The sequence below is a fragment of the Meriones unguiculatus genome, chromosome 17 (genome assembly GCF_030254825.1).
Source record: "Meriones unguiculatus strain TT.TT164.6M chromosome 17, Bangor_MerUng_6.1, whole genome shotgun sequence".
NCBI lineage: Eukaryota > Metazoa > Chordata > Mammalia > Rodentia > Muridae > Meriones > Meriones unguiculatus.
The window spans coordinates 81,148,684-81,157,718 of record NC_083364.1 but is presented as its reverse complement, the minus strand read 5'-3'; the positions used below and the strand labels follow the sequence as shown (position 1 = coordinate 81,157,718).

Below are 9,035 nucleotides of genomic sequence, written 5' to 3'. Positions count from 1 at the left end.
CTCTTAAAAAAAATCTATATATCAATAAAAACCAACCCAATTAAAATTGGGATACATATCTGGACATAGAAATCTCAAAAATCTCAAAAGAGAAAATTCAAATGGCTGAGAAACAAATAAATGTTCAACACTCCTTAGTTAGAGATATGCAAACTATTTTGAGATTTTATCTTACACCCTGAGAATGGCTAAGTGCTATAAAACAAGGGATAGTTCACTCTAGGAGAGGGTAGAATAAGTGAAATACTCCTCCAACTGTGTTAGAACACAGCCGCTGGGGAGAGTGCAAACTTGTACAGCAACTATGAAAATCAGTGCGTCGTTCCTTAGGAAGATGGGAATTGATCTACCTCAAGATTCAGCTACACCACAGTTGGGCGATTATTCAAAGGATGTTTCCTCTTACCACAGAAACATGCTCTTTGTTAATCTATCCACAATAGACTTAAATGTAAAGAATCTTATAGCTTCTCGGCCTTTTGGCTAAGATCAAGTGAAGAATCTAATGACTCCCAACAGATGAATGGATAAAGCAAATGTGGTATATTTGCACCATTGAACATTTCTTCGCCGTTAAACTAATGAAATAATGAAATGCACAAGTAAATAGTTGGAGTATAAAAAACAATCATGAGTGAAGTAACCTAATCCCAGGAAAACAAATAGAGTATGTATTCACTTATGTGTAGATATTAGCTGTTAACTCAGTGATAACAAAGTCAAAGTTACAATCTGTAGAATGACAGATATTAGGTATTGAGTGAAGAACTAGGAGGAAAATATAGTTCTTGCAAGAACAGAAAAATAAAATTATAAATAAAGACACAAAGAAAAATTCAGGGCTCTCCCATGCTAAGAAACCTTTCTTTGTCTCCAGTAATAAAGTTGCTCTCTTTTATGTAAGATCTTTGCTGTGTATTTTTAAACTACAAGTTCTGTAACTTCATCTCTATATAAATGACAACTGATTACATTATTCAGAAATCATTTATAGGAGATATGACTAGTGTTCTTTACCATGGTCTGTGTTTTTATAATTCCCTTAAACAAAATGTAGATTAGAAACATGACTTCTGACAGTAATATTTGAATATCACAGGAAAAACTAGAAATGTACTACTGAATCAAGTATGAAATATTTCCTGCTAGTAGGACAATTTTATGCATAAAAACCATTTATTAGAAGTAAGTGGTTGATTTGCAGAAGAAGATGGCAGTGGCTAGTGTACACCTTAGCTGAAGGTCCTGCAATGCCGAAATTGGTGAGTGAAGGGGCTGATCAACCCTGAACAGACTTCCAGGAAGAAAGAGACTAACTATGAACTGAGTCCATCTGGAATCAGGTCACAGCAGACTCCTCCAGGAGGAGACACCCCTGGAGGTCATCACTAGGCACTTCCCCATATCCAACTCCCTTCTCCCTCTTTAGAAGAGGCAGGAGGCGACCAGCAGAACCCACCACAGACCACACTGTCTGTACCCCAGCCCCAGCGAGAGCTGCAGGTTCCACCAAAAAAACCTGGGGCTGAGAAAAACCAATCCTTTCAGGTACTCCCCCGAGAAGCAGAATGCCGCCATAACCCTGCGCGGGCAGAGAAGAAGGATAGAGAGGCACACAGCAGCTTCACAGTGCCCAGATTCCAGTGCTGCCAGCTGCTCCTAGCAAACAAACTTCAGCTCAGGATCTGGGACTGTGGTCATTCAACACGTCCTGACACTCTCCCGGGTCCAGCGCAATAAGGCCTAGAACCAAATCCTAGCACCAGCGTCCCCAGCCCCTGGCAAAGGAACCCCCAGCTGAGGATCAGGGACTGAGAATTCCCAAACCCTCCTGGCACTCACCTGAGAGCACAGCCATAAGCTTGCCCTAGCAGAGGGGAATGTCAGAGAGGCAGCCTGCCACAGGCCACAGCATCCCCTCCCCAGTGCACCCAGGGACCCCTGACCCCAGAGAAACCCAAGTTCTGGATATGAGGACACTCAACCATACCTGGTACTCTCCTGGAACTGCCTAAAAGTGCACTAGGACCGGGCAGGTTTTGGCAGAAAGATCTGGGCTCAGGATCTGGGATTGAGGACACTCAACCCAACTCTTTCTGGTGCTACCCTGGGACCAGACACCATAAGCCTTCCCTAGCGGAGGGGAAGGTCAGAGAGGCAGGACACAGTGCAGGTGGACACCGAGTCCTGCTGCTACAGTGCCACAGAGCTGACCATTAGCCTATACCCGCATTTGCCCCCACAGGATCAAATTAGAGAGAAGCGAGCAAGGGGACCCCTGTGCAATCCAACTGGTCCTGCAAGGGAGTGAGTGTGCCATCTAGGGAGTGTTTGTCCCAGATTCAGGGCCTCTCTATACAAGCAACCAGACAAGAGATCCCTGCCACCCACACCCCTAGTGTGGGTACCAAGGGATTCTTGGGATAGTGACCCAAACACTGAAGCCTCTGCCTTGCGGGACTAGCAGTGAAATCCAGGCAAACAATCCCTGGATCCTAGACAGAGCTGCATACTAGTGGCCTCCAGGCCAATGCAATAGTCAGGGAATCCATGCATGTACACTGTGCCTGCTAAAAGCTCATGTGCAAATAGCACCAGCTTCACATTCCTTAATTACATAAAACTGAAACCACAACGCACACTCCCAAACCAGTGAACTTCTCTCATATTCCTGAATAAACAGTCAAGAAAACAGAAAGAGGCAATCTTAGCCTGACCTACAAACTCCAGGAGCAAACAGTGAGGGTTATGGATAGATAACCAGATGGCTAGAGGCAGACATAGGAACACACCCAACAAAAATCAGGATATTATGGCTTCACCAGCAACTCCACAAATCAATGGACACTTCAATTCACTAGATACACAAGAAAACAACTTTAAAACTGTGTTTTTCCAGCTATTAGAGGCCCATAAAGACGAAATGAACAAAACCCTCAAAGAAATAGCCACAGAAATCAAGATGAACAAAGAGGAAATAAATAAAGCTCTCAGAGAAATGACAACGAAAATTGAGGCAAACAAAGAGGAGATGAACAAAGCTCTCAAAGAAATATCTACACAAATGAAGGCAAATAAAGAAGAAATGAACAAAGCTCTCAAAGAAATACAGGTAAATACAGCCAAACAAGTAGAGGCACAATTAGCAATATATAGAGAGGAAACATACAAAAAAAAAAAAAAATAGAAGCCATCATGGAAAGACAGGAATCCACATTCACACAGATGAAAGAAATGGTGCAAGACATGAAAACAAAATTAGAATCAATAAAGAAAACACAAATAGAGAAAAACCTGGAGCTGGAGAACATAGAGAAAAGATCAGGAACTACAAAGGTAAGCATCACCAACAGAATACAAGAGATGGAAGAAAGAATCTCAGGTGCCAAAGATACACTTGCAGAACTTGACATGTCTCTCAAAGAAAAAATAAAATCAGAAAATTTCCAAACACAAAACATTCAAGAAATCAAGGAGACCATGAAAAGACAAAATCTAAGAATAATACCAGTAGATGAAAAGAAGACATTAGGCTCCACGGTCTGAAAAATATTTTCAAGAAAATTATAGGCCACAGAGGAGGACTTTGCAGTCAGTCCTTAATACACCTGATAAACCAGTATCTGATGTAAGAGGAGGAGGTTCTCCCTTATCAGTGGACTTGGAAATGGGCAGGGAGGAGATGAGGGTTGGAGGGTGGGATTAGGAAGGAAAAAGGGAGTGGGATACATCAGGGATACAGTTAACAAACTGTAACTAATATTAAAAAAATAAAAATTAAAAAAGGAAAAAAAAGAAGTGTCTATTTCTTAGAAGAACAAAACTTTGTTATAAGAACTTTCAAATAAAAAAATAGAGAACATTGATACTAGACAAACCCAAAGTCTACTTAACTCAAAGAAGTTCTAGAAAATTAGAATAGCCCTTCTGAAGCTATCCACAAAAATAGACCCCCTAAAGTTAAAAATAGAAAAACAACTGGCTTTATATTTTATGGCTATATAGAGTGGAAAGTACAGGGTTATGCTTTGTCTTTTAGTATGTTTCCTTTATTTAAAAAGAGACTGACAGATTAACAAGTTTGAAGATTTTAAGTGACACTGGTAAGTAGTGACAGTAGTTGGTGAAAAGCTGTGTGCATGTTTGTGTGTGTATGTGTGCATCTGTTCATGTGTGTGTGTTTGTGTGTGTATGTGTGCATCTGTTCATGTGTGTGTGTTTGTGTGTGTATGTGTGCATCTGTTCATGTATGCATGTTTGTGTGTGTATGTGTGCATCTGTTCATGTGTGTGTGTTTGTGTGTATGTGTGCATCTGTTCATGTGTGTGTGTTTGTGTGTGTATGTGTGCATCTGTTCATGTGTGTGTGTTTGTGTGTGCATGTGTGCATCTGTTCATGTGTGTGTTTGTTTGTGCATGTGTGCATCTGTTCATGTGTGCGTGTGTGCATCTGTTCATGTGTGCGTGTTTGTGTGTGCATGTGTGCATCTGTTCATGTGTGTGTGTTTGTGTGTGTATGTGTGCATCTGTTCATGTGTGTGTGTTTGTGTGTGCATGTGTACATCTGTTCATGTGTGTGTGTTTGTGTGTGCATGTGTGCATCTGTTCATGTGTGTGTGTTTGTGTGTGCATGTGTGCATCTGTTCATGTGTGTGTGTTTGTGTGTGTGTGTGCATCTGTTCATGTGTGTGTGTTTATGTGTGCATCTGTTCATGTGTGTATGAGTATCTGGCTGTATTTGTGGTGCTATGTTTATTTTTATATTTTCCCGTGCTTCTCTTCTGTTAGACAATCAGTTCTATGATTATAGATAATTTATGAAAAACTGAAATTTTCATATTAAAAAATCATGAATTTTTATGGAAATCAGATGAAACTGCTATCTAAAGCATAAAATCTCTTATTCTGTAAATATCCAGTAATTTGGTTATCAAATTACTCAAAAGTAATTTCATAGTAAGAATGACAATCCTCCTGTCCATTAATATAACATCTATTTTATAACTTTTGTTACCTCAAACAGGGTCTTCATAAGTCCATGTAAAATGGTGCCTAGGAAATTTTAACTTAGGAATAAAAAAGAATATATAAATTGCTGACAAATTACCCTTATGTCATACCATATGCATCCCTACTCCTCAGCATCAACGTGTTAACTAAGAAACTTCCCAGATCTATAAATGTTATCTCTTCATCACATCAGAAAAAAAATGTTCAGTTGCTCCAGAATGCCATACAATTCTTTTATTTTTCTTTTTCTTTTATTTTTGAATTACACTTTATTTACTTTGTATCCCTCCTCTAGTTCCCTCCCTCCTCCCCTACCAATCCATCCCTTCTTCCCCCTTCTCCATGCATGCCCCTCCCCAAGTCCACTGGTAGGGGAGGGTTTCTTTTTTTTCTGTCTGATCCTAGTCCGTTAGGTCTCACCAGGAGTGGCTGCATTGTCTTCCTCTGTGGACTGGTAAGGCTGCTCCCCCCTCAGACAGATGTAGCCCATGGCAGTTCAACATCCAACTGGGTTCCATAGTAATGGGAACAGAGACTGCTTCTGACATGAACTGATTGCCCATTAGTTGTCCTTCGCTTACACTTAATTCTTTATCTGGGATTGATATTTAATAGGATTCTTATGATTTAACACATAGAAAATAATGGAAAATTAAGTTCCCAGAACACCACAAGATCATAATAAATGGTTTTTTTTGTTTTTTGTTTTTCTTTTTTTTTTTATATATCTTTCTGTTTGTTTATTTTTTTTATCAGTTACATTTTATTAACTCTGTATCCCAGCCGTGTCCCGATCCCTCATTCCCTCCCAGTCCCTCCCTCCCTCCCTCATCTCCACCGTGCCCCTTTCCAAGTCCACTGATAGGGGGGACCTCCTCCCCATTCATCTGATCCTGTTTTATCAGGTATCTTCAGGATTGAACGTATGACAGGAGTCTACTGAGCCCATCTGAAAGACTCTACCTAGCAGTGTTTTCAAAGCAAAGACTCATGACCAAACCTTTGGCAGAGTACAGGGAATCATAAGAAAGAACGGGAGTTAGTCTGATGGGGAAAGGATAGGAGCTCCACAAGGACCAAATATATCTGGGCACAGGGTCTTTTCTGAGACTGACATTCAACCAAGGACCATGTATGGATATAACCTAGAACCTCCACTCAGATGTAGCCTGTGGTAGCTCAGTAACCAATTGGTTTCCCAAAGTGAGGGGAACAGGGACTATTTCTAACAGGAACTCAATGACTGGCTCTTTGGTCTCCCCACCCCCGAAGGGAGGAGCAGTCCTGTTAGATCATAATAAATGTTAAGATTTAATAACACAGAACATAGGGGATCATCAGGTTAATTAGATGAACAAAAAAGTTAAGGGACATCTAGTTTGTTTCCAGATTCTGGCTCTCATGAATAAAGCTGCTATGTGCGCAATTGAGCAAATGTCTTTGTATGTTTGACCATCTTACAGATATGTGCCCAGGAGTTGTATAACTGTGTCTTGAAGTAGCAGTATTTCCAGTTTTCTGAGAAAGCACCAGATTGATTCCCAAAGTGGTTGAAAAAGTTTACATTCCCACTAGCAATGAAGGAGGATTCCCCTTTCTCCACAACCTCTTCAGCATGTATTGTCACTTAAGTTTTTTATTTTAGCCATTCTGATGTGTGTGAGATGGAATTTCAGAGTCTTTTTGATTTGCATTTTCCTGATGACTAAGGGTGTTGATAATTTCTTTTAAGTGTTTCTCTGCCATTCAGTATTCCTCTGTTGAGAATTTTCTGTTTAGCTCTGTACATCATTTTTTTTTTAAACTGGATTATCTGGTATGTTGATGTTTACTTTCTTAAGTTCTTTATATATTCTGGATATTTTCCCTGTCAGATACAGGGTTTGTGAAAAAAATTTTTCCAGTCTGTATGTTGTCCTTTTGTTCTGTTGACAGTGTCCTTTGCTTTACATAAACTTCTTAGTTTCATGAGATCCTATTTATTGATTGTCGGTCTTAGTGCCTGAGCTCTTGGTGTTCTGTTCAGGAAGTTGTCTCCTGTGACAATGAGTTCAAGGCTCTTCCCCCGTTTTTCTTTTAACAGACTTTGTGTGTCTAGTTTTATTTTGAGGTCATTGATCCACATAGACTTTACTCCTGTGTAGAGTGATAAATATGGATGCATTTGCATTTTTCTACATGTACACATCCATTTAGCTCAGCATAATTTGCTATAGATGCTGTCTTTTACCATTGTATGGTTTTGGTGTCTTTGTGAAAAATCAGGTGTCCATAGATGTGTGAGTATATTTCTGGGTCTTCTATTTGATTTCATTGATTCATTGATGCTACAGTCTGTTTCTATGCAGTACCATGCCGTTTTTTTTTTTTTGTTTGTTTGTTTATTTTTTTTTCATTCCTGTTGCTCTCCAGTGCAATTTGAGATTAGGGCTGGACACAGCTCCAGAAGTTCTTTTATTGTACAGGATGGTTTTAGCTATTCTGTGTTTTCATTTTTCCACATGAAGTTCAGAATTTTTCTTTCAAGCTTTGTAAATAATTGTGTTGCTATTTTGATGGGAATTGCTTTTGGTAGGATGACCATTTTTTTACTCTGTTAATCCCACCAATCCATGAGCATGAGAGTTCTTTCCATCATCTATTTTCTTCAATTTCTTTCTTCAGAGACTTGAAGTTTGTTTTGTTTTTGTTTTTGTTTTTTTCATATGTCTTTCACTTGCTTGGTTAGAGTTACACCATTGTACTTTTACTATTGTGAAGGGTTTTGTCTCCCTAATTTCTTTCTCAGCCTTTGTCTTTTGTATACAGAAGGGCTATTGATTTTTTGAGTTAATTTTGAGGGGTAGCATCTTAAAGATATTTTTTAAAATTTTCACTGCAAATATGGTCAACAAGTTAAATACTTATATTCTACTCAGAGAGTAGGGTGGGGAGATAGAATGTTATCAACTATCCCAGTGCACTGATTTACTTATATTTATCTGAATATGACCAATATTGAGTAGTCTTATTACATTTTTTGTTTGATTTATATACTTTAACATAAAAAATAATCTTAAAAGCTAACAATTTGGGGATTTTCTATGGAACACCCTTTACCAACCACTCAGCTGAATGTAATCTAGTCTTGCCACTGAGCCTCACCAGTTGAGACTCCTATATCACCTATTAAGAGGATTTATAGGATTAGATTTACCTTTGTTAGGATCTATCTATCTATATGACTGTCTTACACTTAACATATAAAACATATATGACAAGGAGAGATTTATTTGGAGGAAGGAAAATGGAGAAGAGTTTGGGTCTGAGTGGGCGATGAGGGTAGAGAGACAAAAAGACAGAGAGAGACAGTGGATGAGTGTAGGAGAAGAGAAAGAGGAGCAAGGTGGAGGGCCTGAGAAAGAAGGTCAGAGAAGGCAGGGCAGGGGAGAGAAACTGAGGCAGAGAGAATAGGTGGAAGTGATGTACTGGTTGTATCTCACGCTGCTGGCCCAGGTGATAAAATAGGATATTATCAAGACCCTAAGGGCCTCTGAGGTCAGGCCAGTTGAATTGCCTACACAGCAACTTAACAGTCTTCGTATATTCCAAGGAAATTCCAACTACACTAGATTTCTACACATCCCCCTAAGTGGCCCCCCAGTTCCAGCCATCTTTACTCATACTCTTTCCCTCTACCTTATTTTCTTCCCAACTTGACCCCACTATTGTCTCCATCTGCCCAGAGATCCCTTGTGATATCTATTCTATTTCTTCTTTCTGGGGAGTTCCACAGATAATCTATAAGACCCCTTCCTTCCTGCCTAACCTCTCTGAGTCTGTAGATTATAGCTTAGTTATTACTTACTTAATGGCTAATATCTACTTATAAGTGAATATATACCATGATTGTCTCTCTGGGTCTTGCTTACCTCACCAACTCTGTGGCTAAGAAAAAGGTTGTTCTTAGGAAACTAACCACAGAGCCCTTGGCCAAGAACAACACCCACGCAATTCATTGGACACAGAGAGGGAAAGCTAGTGCCT

At 39.6% G+C, this 9,035-nt stretch overlaps 1 pseudogene; it reads left to right on the top strand.

The window, feature by feature from the left end:
• Nucleotides 1-463: 463 nt before the first annotated feature.
• On the top strand, nucleotides 464-599 carry LOC132648858 (U2 spliceosomal RNA; annotated as a pseudogene).
• The last annotated feature ends 8,436 nt before the right edge of the window (nucleotides 600-9,035 follow it).